This window comes from Tenrec ecaudatus, chromosome 7 (assembly GCF_050624435.1).
Source record: "Tenrec ecaudatus isolate mTenEca1 chromosome 7, mTenEca1.hap1, whole genome shotgun sequence".
Taxonomy (NCBI): domain Eukaryota; kingdom Metazoa; phylum Chordata; class Mammalia; order Afrosoricida; family Tenrecidae; genus Tenrec; species Tenrec ecaudatus.
This window is the reverse complement of record NC_134536.1, coordinates 130176376-130189113: the sequence shown is the minus strand read 5'-3', so window position 1 is coordinate 130189113 and position 12738 is coordinate 130176376. Positions and strand designations below refer to the sequence as shown.

General features: G+C 58.5%; 1 protein-coding gene across 3 annotated transcripts in view; it reads right to left on the bottom strand.

Moving 5' to 3' along the window:
- TFEB (transcription factor EB) overlaps positions 1 to 12738 on the bottom strand; it is a 55191-nt gene that overhangs the window by 29400 nt on the left and 13053 nt on the right. Inside the window, exon 1 of one of the 3 annotated variants that reach the window (XM_075555127.1) lies at positions 1380 to 1652. The exons of the other annotated variants lie outside the window; for them this stretch is intronic. The gene's annotated coding sequence lies outside the window, so the exon portion shown is untranslated. Of the gene's footprint in view, positions 1 to 1379; positions 1653 to 12738 lie in introns of those variants that run through there. 3 annotated transcript variants of the gene reach the window in all.

Here is a 12738-nt window from a genome sequence, read left to right as displayed (position 1 = left end):
GCGATGTGAGGTTATGGGTGGCAAATGCGAACAAGACCAGAAGGCCAGCATCACTTCCCACCCACAGAAGTCTAGTCATGCAGCTAACACAGCTACCAAGTCCCACGCTTAGAACGAGGCACGGGGAACACGACAGGAGGGGGCCGGACTGCTCAACGTGAAGAGCCTGCGGACTGGAGCGGGCAGCTCAGCAGACCTGTTGTCGTGTAAAGCACCTGGGGTCGTCCCAGGAACAGGAGAGGCGCTCAAGCGAGAGGTGATGGAACAGGGACTGGGTGGAACAGGAGCCCTGATAGCATAGAGATTCCAAGATGAGCTGCAACCCACAAGGTGAGCAGTTCGTAACCATCAGCTGCTCCTAGTGTTAGTCTCGGAAACTCACAGGGCAGTTCTACCCTGACCTGTAAGGCCCTATGGGAGGACATCAGCTCCGTGACAGGGATTTGGGGTTTGGGGTTTGGATGGATGGATGGATGGATGGATGGATGGATGGATGGATGGATGGATGGATGGATGGAAGGAGAGATAGGTGGAGGGATGGAGAGATGGGTAGAAGGAAACATGGATGGATGGATGGATGGATGGATGGATGGATGGATGGATGGATGGATGGATGGACAGGCTAGATAGGAGAGATGGGTGGGTATTAGAAAGGATTCCAAGCAGCGGTTTGCAAACAGCTCACAGTCCAGCTCAGCTTCCCTTCTCATTAAATTTACAAACAAGAAACCCGTGACTCATCATCCCTAACTTATCTGTTATGTAAATCTGTATTTTTATTCGTCCGTATACAACGTCTGTTCCCTCCTTCTGGGTCTTGATCCAGGATACTGCGGGATGCGCCAGGACAGAGGGCATACCCCTGGCTGGCTACCATCACAGCAGGCCCACCTCCCCTCAGGTCCAGCTCCACCCAGTCCCCAGCCCAGGGAACGTGGGCCAGGTGCCAGGGGCAAGAATAGGCAGGCAGACAGAAGCTGGGCAGGGGCGTAGGCCAGGATGGCTGAGAAGAGAAAGCCCAGGGCAGAGTGTGGGTATCCAGGGAAGTGGGGAGTATGGATCAGAAAAGGGATGATGGAAAACAGACACGCTGATTGTCCTTGGGGCGAGGGATGAGGAAGAACAACCAGACAGGCTCTCCCCCTGCTTCTCAGCCAAGCAGCTCCCCACTGTCCTCCCTTCTCCCTACCCTCCCCCCGTCCCGCTCCCACAGACAAGGTCCAAATTCCTGAGCTGAGTCCGCAAGAGACGAGATATCCTCGCTCTCTCCCCACAACATAATCTGGACCCCAAGATGCCCTGCTCCCTGCCCCCACTGTTTCTCCAAAGATTATCCAATCCCCATCCATCCCTCTTGGGAGAAAGAAGCAGCTGTCTACCTCCATAAAGATGCACATGCTCTGAGCCCCTCATCAGGGCCGCGATGAGTAGGAACCCACTTGATGGCAGTGGGTTTGGTCCTGCTCCAGCATCTCTTCCTCCAGGCTGGTCATCCTGACTTCACTGTCCTCTAGCAAGTCCTTAATCTGCCCCAGGTCAGGCTCTCTGCCTGACACGGGGACCAGAGATGAACAAGGTGGTCCTTGCCACCAAGGTACTCACAGTCTAGTCTAGAAAAGCACGTTGCTCCCTGATATCCCTAGATGACACTTCTACTACGTGGCAGTTACATAATCTACTGTCAACGTGAGGATGGGGTGGAGTCTGGCCTGTCAATCAGGTCACAGCTTGATGACCTCATTTGGAGGCACCACGGAGATAAATAGCTCACTGGAGGCGGGACACACTCACTCCCTTCCAGACATTCCTCATAACAAGCCTGGTGGAGCTACGCTGATGCAGCCAGAGCCCTGGAGCTGGAGGAGCCACGTGGAGACCCACACCAGCGCTGAGATGCTTCCACTGCCACTGGATCCACTAGACTTCTTACCACCACTGGCCTGTGAGCTTCCTGCACTCAACATTATTGCATGGCTGCGTGAAGCTAAATAGGAATCTATGGAGTAGTATGGACACATGGGGCAATATCAGACTCATGGACTTGATCTGGACGGGGCTGGGATGTTTTCTTAATGTGCAATTGCTCTTTGACATAAAGTTCTCTCTTACACACACACACACACACACACACGCGCGCGCGTGCGCGCGCGCGTGTCCCTGACTTTGTTTCTCTGGTCTACCCGGACTAATACCTACTACCTCTACCACATAACCCAGGCAAAGATTCTGCATTGGGGCCCCACTGCCTCGTGGGAGCGCTTCTCCCTCCCTGCTATCGAGTCGATACCAACACAGAGTGACCCTATAGGACAGGGTAGACCCGCCCACCCCCTGGGTTTCCAGGACTGTAGCTCTTTATGGGAGCGGAAAGCCTCTCCCTCAATGTGGCTGGTGGCAGTTTCGAACTGCTGACCTTGTGATTGCAAACCAGCACGTAACCACGATGCCACCAGGCCTCCTATGTGGAACTCTTTGGGTACCCTTTTTGCAAACAAGAAACCGACACGGAAAGTCCCTCCCCTTGTCTCAGCTGGAGGGTAAGCTCCTGGGAACTCACCTGGGCTGGCTCTTGCTCTGAATTTCACAGCACTCAAAGACACGTCCTCCAGGCTCAGTGTGCCCCTCCTGTGGCCACCAGAGAAACCATGGTGCCTAGCGACCCTCCAGGGCAGAATAGAACTGCTTCATCTTCATCTTTTCCCCAAAGAACATTGAGCGGGTTCGAACTGCCAACCTTGCCCAGTGCCTAAGCGGCAGAACTACCAAGCCTTCCTGTCAATGGGGGTGGTAGAAATGACGGAAGATGAGCCTGGCAGAGTAGGGAAGAGTGGAAACCAGACTCCAAGGTGGGATCTGAGGGGGCTGCTTCGCTGTGTCCTCCAGCATCTCTGCCCCACACCTGCCCTCAGCCCACCCTGGCATTTCACAGTCTGGTGGTCATTACAAATGCCCCGTCCCTTTTCGATGAGGGTCAAGGTGGCCCTGGAGGAGAGAGCCAGGTCTTAGGCCTAGAGGGACAAGGAGGGTGGACAGCAGGGTGGGGGTTGGGAAGGGGAAGAGGAGAGGAGACCTTTCAGCTTAGTCCCGCCCTTCAGGATTGGGGCTCTCATGAGAGACCCCCAGAGGCTCCTGATGGGCACTCCTCCCCCATCCTGGAGCACAGACATAAACTAGGGTGCCCTGCCGCCTAGCGCTGGCTGGGAGGCCCTGTGGCAAGCTCCCTTGGCCTCAGGGTCCCCAGCGTCAGGCTGGGATATTGAGATGGGGTAACTCAGACTGGCTCTCACGAGAGAAGCAGCCCTCCAGGGGTGCCCCAGGTTAGAGAAGTGGGGGCTTCTCGGGCCCCATGGAGCACAAAGAAGGCCCCGACTCGAACTCCTGTCCCCTCCCACAAGGCATGGTGGCCACACGTCCAGGGTAGGTGGAACAGGGAAACTGAGGCTACCTGCGACCAGCAACTCCTTCCAATTGAACACCACACCTCTCATGAGCCAGCAGGGACCCGAGGTCTCCCCAGGGGCCCCGAGTTTTGTGGAGACTACGCTGAGTGGAGGCCATGTCCCTCATGGCTTGGGGCCAGAGACTGGAGCTCAGAGATTGGGTGGCTCCCTCGTCTGTGGAGTGGGGACCACAGTCCCTGCTCTTGAAGCTCACCGTCACTGTGGAAAACAAGCATGTCCCTTTGACTCCTCAAGCACTGATGGCCCCAGCCCCTTCACCAGGGTCGCACTCGTCCTCCTCCTCCTCCTCACGGGCGGGGGGGGGGGGGGAACGGGACCCCAGGTGCCAGGCCCTGGCAGGGGGTGCTGAGCAGTGGGTGGAGGTGCTGCTTTCGACAGAGCTGGGACCAGGCCCACGGCGGGCCCGGCGCCGAGGCACACAATGGAGCTGTGTGTGCACCCAGCGTTACCCTGGAGCGGAGCTGGGCAGACCGCATCTGGGGTCAGGCCAGGAATGTCTCTCCCTGGAGAGCCTCCCCACCCCCTCTCAGGCCTCACAGCACCCTCACCCCCTGCCCGGGGGAGGGGACTGAAAACATGCCCTGGTTGGTGGCAATCACTAGGGAATAGAGACTCCTGGGTCCAGGGACTAGCTGGGCTGCTCCCTTGTGGGATATTTGGGATGATTACATAATCTGGGGCCTCTGCAGGAAAGCAGGGCCTGTAGGGGCCAGGAGAGGGTGTCATTGCAGCCCCCCCTCCCCAACCGCAGCATACAGGCACACACACACACAATCACCGCCATCCAGGACTCCTCGCTGCCCTTCCCCGCCTGGCCAGGCTCTGGCCTCTAAGGCCCCCAGGACTTGTGGGCACCCTGCCTGCGCCAGGTGCCACCCCCCCCACCTCCACCCCCTCCCCGTGCCCTGGGAGAGCTCTGCCTCCCTGGGGAGTGGGGGGAGAGTCGCCAGGGCACTGCAGTCGGGCAGGTGAGCCTCTCCCTCCCCTCCTGGCAACCTTCTCCAGCTGGAAACACCCCCCCCCATCCCCCACCCCCGCCCTGGGCTGGTGTCAGATGCTGACCACAGTGCTGTCTCTCCCAGCGTGGGCCTCAGCAGGACCCCCTGCCAGTCGCTTCCCGGACTCCTGCATCCCCCAAGGGCCCCTGAGTGGGAAATGCAGCTACGGAGCCCCAAGTGAGAAACAGACATGAGGCCAGGGAAGAGGGAGAGCTGGGCATGTGGGACATGGAGCTCCGGAAGGGAGGACGCAGGCCACCTCTCTCTCCCTCCGCTCAGAGGCACCAGCCATAGAGCTAACGGCCTTGCTCCCCCAGCACACTTGATGACGTGCCCACACGCTCCTTGACACGCAGGCACGGGGACACTAATAGGTGCTTCCCCACTTTCCCCCCAATCCCGGGCTGCCGCCCACGCTCCCAGGTCATACACAAGTCACAGGGCAGCCCCAGCCAGTGGGCACAGGTGAATGGCCACCAGGCTGTTCCCTTACTCCGCAGTCTCCTCCACCGCCACACGTGAACTGGCGAACACGGCTTCCCGAGAACCCCACGACGTGTCTCGAGGTGCTGCGTCTCAGGGGGCCAGTAGGCACCACCCAGCCCAGGGAGGTCACCTCCTGCCCTGAACACAGAGGGCCCGAAGAGGCTGCTACCACTGTGCTCATCCTGCTCGCTGTGCGGCTGAGCAGACTGGGGCTCCGACTGGGGAACTGTCTCTGTGTAAGGCCGAGCTGGGGTCCAGGGGTCCAGGGCTGGGGCAGCTTGAAGCCAAACAAACAAAGCAGGGGGTGAGGGAGGGCATGGGATGAGGAAGAAGAGGGGGGTACCCCCACACCAGAGGGCTGAACTCTCACCCTGTCATTCAATCCTTTCAAGTATTTCTTAAGCACCTACTAGGTGCCCGCATGGTGCCAAGTGTACTCTCCCCAGTTCTTAGCCTCCTCCCTGGAGTCTGAGACTGCCCACACCCTCCAGGCAGGCGCAGAGGCAGCCTCCTCCAGTGCCCGCACACAGAGGGCTGCTCTTAGCATCGGCGCCCAAGGTCCCCACAGTCCCGAGCCCAGGTCAGCCCTGCCTCCCAGGGTCGGTGCTGGGTGGGAGGCCCGCCAACCAGCAGACCACGAGGAGTCTCAGGAGTCACCTCAAAAATTTCCAGACCATGCATAGGGGCCGCAAGAGCACATCTTCAAACAATGCTCACCTGGAACCTTGGTGCGTCAGACATGAGGCTGGAAATAGCTCCGTGGAGACCCCCAGCCTCAGGCCCCACCCCTCCAGGTCAAGTTCTTTTCCACCCCTGACACAGACACCACACACAACTCACTGCCGTCGAGTGGATGCCGACCCATCGCAGCGGGCGTATAGGACACGGTAGAACTGGCCCCCTGTGGGTTTCCGAGACTGCAACTCTTTACGGGAGTAGAAAGCCTCCTCTTTCGCCAATTAAAAGAAGGGTAAATAACCCCATGAATTAGGCTCCTGGGCTTTCTGCCTGCCTCAGTCCTCAGTCACCAACTCGCTGTGGCACTGGGGCACCAGCTGTGCTTGGGAGGGAAAGAAAGGCAGGTTCGGAAGCGTTAAGTGATTCACCCAAGGTCACCCAGTCTCTAAGAGGCAGAGCCCGGATTCGAACCACCTTGTCTACGCCACAGCCCTATCTCTGGTGCCTCACTGCAGCCTGGAGAAACATCCACCCCTGGGATGCCTGCGGCCCTGGGCCCAGCCAAGATTTCACCTGCACAGAGAGGAGTACGGAAACACCCTGCCCGGCTCTTCCCAGCACACCCAACACCCACATGGTTCCCCCACCCCCGACCCCCGGGTCCGTTGAGCAGATTCCACCTCCTGGGATCGGAATAGAACTGCACGGTACAGGTTTATCCACGGCTGATCCCCCCCAACCACCCCACATCCGTAATAAACTGCCAGGTCTTTCTGTCCCGGGTGTCTCTGGGTGGCCCCTACCCTCCAACCTTCCCATTTGCAGCCAAGCTTGCTAACTGCAGTACCACCCGGAAACACCAATGATAGCACTCACACTGGACCAAGCTCACTGCCATCGAGTCGATGCCAACTCAGAGTGCCCCCTGCAGGGTAGGGTAGTGCTGCCCCCATGGGTTTCTGAGATGGTCACTCTTCATGAGCGTAAAGAGCCCCGTCAGGGGCCTGTGGAGCTGCAGCTGGTGGTACCGACTGCTGACCTTTCGGAACACAGCCCAATTTGTAACCACTACGCCACTTGGGATCCTGATCAGAGTACCACCTCCCAATTTATAGAGCACTGCACAACACAGCGCCATCGAGTCCGCTCGGCTATAGAGACCCAAGAGGGCTGAGTCGGGCTGCCTTTCTGGGTTTCTGAGACTGCATCTTTCCAGGAGTCGAAAGTCCCACCTTCCTCCAGAGGAGCGGCTGGTGGGTTCAACCCACTGACCTTGAGGTTATAGCAGCTCGATGCATAACCTGCTACGCCAACCGGACCCCGTATATCACACAGGTGTTCCACATGCTATTAATTTACTCAATCCTCTCAGCAGTATGCGCCTCGGCCCATCTTACAGATGAGGACACAGAAGCACAGAGAGGCTGGATGGCATCCCCAAGGTCACATAGCAAGAGGGAGCAAAGCTAAGACTTAAGCCAGGCAGTCTGGCTCCGGAGCCTGTGAGTCTAACCAGTGCACCCCTCCCCACATGTGGGGCTGTAACCACCTAGCCTCTCTCTGGGATTCCCTGAGGGCCAGGAGTAGGAGAGCCAACCTGCTGGCACCTGTATCTCACACTCTCTGCCCATTCCCCCTCCACCCCCACCCCCGCCAGGAGCTGGAAGGCTGAGATGGTGGGAAAGTGACCGTTGCCCAGGCATGACCAGGGTGCCTACTGCGTGCCCAGTTGCAAGTAGTGGAGGCTGAAGACTCTGTCCTTGCTCTTCTGCCAGAGTATCCAGTGCCCAGAAGTGCCCACAGGGGTCGCCCCTACCACCCCCACCCGGTTCAGTACTGGCTGCACCAGATGTTGGCAACACTTAGAAACAGGGCTAAAAATAGACTCCAGGGTGAGTCAGTGCTAAGAATAAGTGGGCATACAGCCCTGCAGGAGAAGACACCCTGCCAGGGCCCCCCTCCTCCCACCTTGCACCCCAACTGGGTCCACCCCCTGGCCTGGCTCTGCAGTTGCAGCCCCTCACAGCCCTCAGGGCCTGCCTGAGGCATTAATGTCCCAACCCTTTGTGCTGAGAGAGACACAGGCATGCCCCGCCCCCCGCCCCCCAGCGCACCCCCATCCCACGGGCAGCGGTCCAGCACTCTGTAAAGTGTGGCTATGCCACAGGAGCGGGCAGGGGTTGGAGAACACCTCCCTGCTCCAGGCAGGGCCAGACTGGGTGCTGGAGTTCCGTAATGCCAACACCAGGAAAGTCACGCTCCCTGCTGCCCTCCCCTCCTGTCTCCTCTGAGGGTTGGGCCCCTACAGCAGACCCCGTTGACCCTCAGTATAGGTCACAGGGGACTGAGGCCAGCAAGTCGGAGCAATAGCCTGCAGGGCGCCCCTCAATGCTGGGGCAAGTCAGACCCTGAGGATGCTAACCGCGTGTCTCCCACGTCCTCTCAAAGGGGCCACAGGCATTAAATGCACGGCACCGGTACACGGATCTGTTGTGTGGACGGCACATTCACATACGGTGTCAGAGCTGGCCCTGCCACCACCCCAGGAGAGAGGCACAGGGTAGGTTCCGAGATATAGGAAGGAGAAGAGACCCAGGCTCTGAAAGCTGAAGCTGCAAGAGGACCCTGCAGTGGCTAGATTGCCTCAGTGGCACCCATCGGCTGGGGCTGGACCTTCCAGGAGCCTATATGCTGGGCACAGCCCCTCTGCCGGCTATGTCCCTCGGGAGTGACCCCGAAGCTCCTGGAGCCGGAGGGAGGACGCCGGTGAGGGGCGGGGAGGGCAGACAGTGGGGAGGAGCACAAAACTCCTGGTGTCTAGCTCTAGATCTGCTACAGATAACCTCATGGCTCCGGGAAGGGCATTTCCTCGGCTTCACTCAGGCCTCCATGTCCTTATCTGGAAAATGGGACTTTCCACACAGAGCCCTTGAGAAGCCCTGGGGTATCTCATGACCGCCTGTTGGAGACGCACCGCCACGAAGATTCTCTATCAGCAGCCCTGAGCAATCCCGCTAACCTCTCTGCGCCCCAGTTTCCTCCTCATCTGCACAGTGGGATGATACATCTAAAGTCCTGCCTCTGGCTAAGCGGTGATGAAGACGAAACTGGCCGACACACAGAATGTACCGGGCACGGTGCCTGGCGCACAGGAGGTGCTCGGAGGGGTCGCCTGCCCTCGAACAGGAAGCCCTGGTGTGGTGGCGCCGCCGTGAAAGCGCATGGCTGCTGACTGACAGGCCAGCGATGCCAGCCCACCCGCCTCGCCGAAGATGAAAGATGAGCCCGGCTGCCCTGGTGGAGGTGGACAGCCCTGGACGCTCTTCACGACCGTTCCACACCATCTGACAGGCTCACCATGTGTTGGAATTTGGACAGCAAATAGCGCTTGGGTGCTAAGCACAAGGGCAGCAGTTCGATCCCCCCCGGGTGCTCTGCAGGAGGACAAGGAAGCAGTCTGCTTCCCTCAAGATCGGCAGCCCCACAAAGCCCGTGGGGCCACTTGCCCTGTCCTACCCCTTTGGTGCAATTCCATGGTCCTGGGTGTTATTCACTCTCTATTATGCCATGGCCACTCACCCCTGAGCCTCTACGCTCTAGGGTCAGTGTGGCTGGACGGGCCCCCCCCCACCACCACCCTGCGCGCGCACACATGCAAAATAAAACACCTAGGGAAATTGCCTAGAAATTCTCTGCTGATCAGTGCTAAGGTGCTGCCCCTCTACCCGGCAACACAGATCCATAAATGGGGACTCCGAGGGTCCTCTGTATAGGAGTTGGGGGATCCCAGACCTAGGCCAGACTTGGGTCTCATCCTCTGAGGCCTCGTAGGCCACCACCCCTCAGAACAGGGGTGGCTCCCCACCCGCACCTCCCACGTGACCAGTATCACAGGGTTCTTCTTGTCACGCCTCCCACAGCCTCAGGTCATGAGGTGGGTGGCAGGGGGCTCTCCATGCAGGCAGCTGGCTTCCTCGTGACCCTCCCAAGCCCTCTCAGCCTTCTGAACCCCAAATCAAACCCACTGCCGTCGAGTCGATGACGACTCAGGACGACCCTGTAGGACAGGGCAGACCGGAAAGCCCACAGGACTTCCACACCGAGGCTGTAAAGGTCTACAGGAACCCTGCAAACGCTCTCTCCCACGGGGGGACGGGGGGACGGGGGGGGGGGGCTGGTGGCCTGGAACCTGGACCTTCTGGCTAGCGGTTGAGTGCTTTTAACCGCTGCCCACCAGAGCCGAAGGTGACCCCCTCAGAGCTCTCCATGGTTCCGCCAGCCACAGATGGGCAGCAGCACCGAGGAAGCGGGTCGCTCAGGGATTAGCATGCCCACTCCACCCGGGAGGAAGCACGCAAGGGTCCAGGGAGTCCAAAGCCTTGCCTTTAAGCAGAGAGCTAAGCAATGGGAGGATTGTAGCAGGCCCGCCAAAGACAGCTGGGCCACAGAGGGGTGAAGGCTCCGGTGAGGTCCAGGGGCCAAGGGGAGGGAGGACAAGGGCTGGCCTCAGCCCACCCCCAGCCAGGGGAGATAGGCAGAGTTTCCTGAGACCAGCCTGTGCTGACCCTGTGCTCTCATTAGCACGGCACCTCCCTTCCCACCTGGCCCTGCAGCTCTCTGCTGACAGGAAGCACCCCACCACGCAAGGTGGGCCTCTAGCCTCCAGCCTTCACCCAACTACCTACCCTGGACATAGTCCTTTCTCAGGATGCTCCCCCTCCCCCCAGCTCATTACCACCAGCCCGAAGCCCTCACTGACCACCCCAGCAGGATCCCACAACACCAGCTGAGCCCCCGGCCTCACCTAAGAATTTAACTCTAACTCCTAAACCCCATGCCAGGTCTGCAAGGGTGTGCATGTGCACCCTGGAATGGGGTGATGGTTCTGGCTCTGACCCACAGACGTCCCGTCAACAGAACATGCTGCTGTTAGCGGCTGGCTGTCCAGGCCAAGCCGGTCCCTGGTTCGTGGAAGCCCAAAGCATAACAGAATTGGACTGGATGGGGACTGGCAGGCCTTTCTTCCTAGCCTGTCTCAGTCTGGGTGCTCCACTGAAATCTGCTCAGCATCATAGGAACACGTCAGTCTCCATCGACAGATGGCAGGGGAGGTGGGGCTGAGTGTGAATTGAACCCTGGTCTCCTGTATGACGAAGAGCCCTGGTGGCCTAGTGGTTGTGCATTGGGTTGCTAACGTCCAGGTCAGCAGTTTGAAAACACCAGTCACTCCCTGGGAGAAAGATGAGGCTTCCTACTCCCATAAAGAGTTACAGTCCTGGAAACCCACCGGGGTAGTGCTACCCGGCCCGATAAGGCCACTGTGAGTCAGAATCAGCTCAACGGCAAAAGTTTGGCTCTCTGGCGAGAGAGGGCAGGATTATACCCCAGAACCATGACAGCCTCCACACACAGCATTTAAACAAACAAACAAACAAACTCGCTACTGTTGAGATGATGCTGACTTATAAGGACTCTGTAGGACAGGGTAGAATTGCCCCCTGAGTTTCCGAGACTGCAACTCTTTATGGGAGTAGAAAGCCTCGTCTTTCTCCCTCGGAGTGGCCAATGGTTTCTAACTGCTGACCGTGCTGATCACAGCCCCATTCATAATCACTACACCACCAGGGTTCCTAAAACACCGCACTGGGGAGCCCTGGGGGGGGGGGGTTCTGGCTATGCGCTGGGCTGTGATCCTCAAGGTGGGCAGGTGGAAACCACCACCTGAGCTGAGGGAGAAAGGCGGGCTTTCCACTCCAGTAAGCAGTTCCAGTCTTGGAAATCACAGGGGCAGTTCTATCCGGTCTGCAGGGTCACTATGAGTCAGCTTCGACTCCAGGGCAGTGAGGCTTCTTGAGCAAAACACTGCAATAACTAAGTCAGTAGCCCCAACCTATTTCTTCAACCACAGTTCACAGAAAAAAATATATTTTACATTGAAACCCAGCACACACACACACACGTTTAAAACAGCACCACCAATACTACTTGGACACACTGAATGATTTCTGTTTTATTCTATTTTTTTGAACAATATTCATTGGGATTCACGAAAGGGATTTCATGGCCCGGTAAAGGTCAGATGCGTGGTGCCCCTGAAACCACAGTTTGGAAGACGTTCCTCCAAGCCCCACTCCCTGCCTGGCCAGCTCCTTCCCATGATCCTTTATGGCGGGCCAGGCCTATGCCAAGCATCCGGCCGTGCTGTCCCCCTTCATCTTCCATGTCACCCCAGGAGGGGGAGACTGCTAATACGCCCACTTCATAGGCCAGGTGGCTGAGGCCCAAGGCCACACAGCCGGTGGCTCAGACAGAATTCAATCACAGGTATGGATTTGACCTGGAGTCTGCCCAGGGAGGTGAGGGGTCTTCAGGAAGCCCTCACCCCCACCCCCTTCAATACCCAAAGAAGGTCGCTCTACTTAAAAGGCTTATATTATCTTAATTCTTTAGACATTGAAGACTCTGAGAGCCAAACCTGATGGGCCAGCCTGGTTTTCCTAGGTCTTACCAGGTTTCTACCTCCACCACGGTGCACTCTATCTGTCTTTTCTATCAATGCTCTCCATGAGCGGGAAATATTTACATTTTCCTTCTCTGGCGGGTTTCTGCCTTATCCTGGGTCTGGCTTTCACGGGGGTTGATCGAGTGATTGCGGAGTGGGGACAGAGAGGACAGGGAGCGCTCTGGGGCCAGAGTGTGCAAGGAGGGTCAGCCGCCACCTGCCCCCCCCCCCCCCCCGCAAGCCCTGCCCTTTCCTCCAGCTGGGCAGAGGGATGAGCCGGGTGGTGTCGGGTCTGCCTGAGGGCCGCAGCCTCCCATGCCACCATTGCTCCTCACGGACTCTCTGCACAGAGGCAGTGTGCCTGGCCCCTCTGTGCCTCCACTTGCCATCTGCCAGCTGGGAAGGCTACCAGGTTGCACCTCCGAGGGTGGCTGTGGGCTCCAGGAGCCGACACCGGGAAAGCACGCCACAACACTTGTCGAGAGGAGGGCCAGCGCACAGAAGCCACTCGACCCCACGCCCATCATCACCAATAGTCCCCATTTTTCTGTCGGAACACATAGGCACACGCCCGGGAAACACAGGGGCCCGGACAGAGCATGTCCTGGGCACC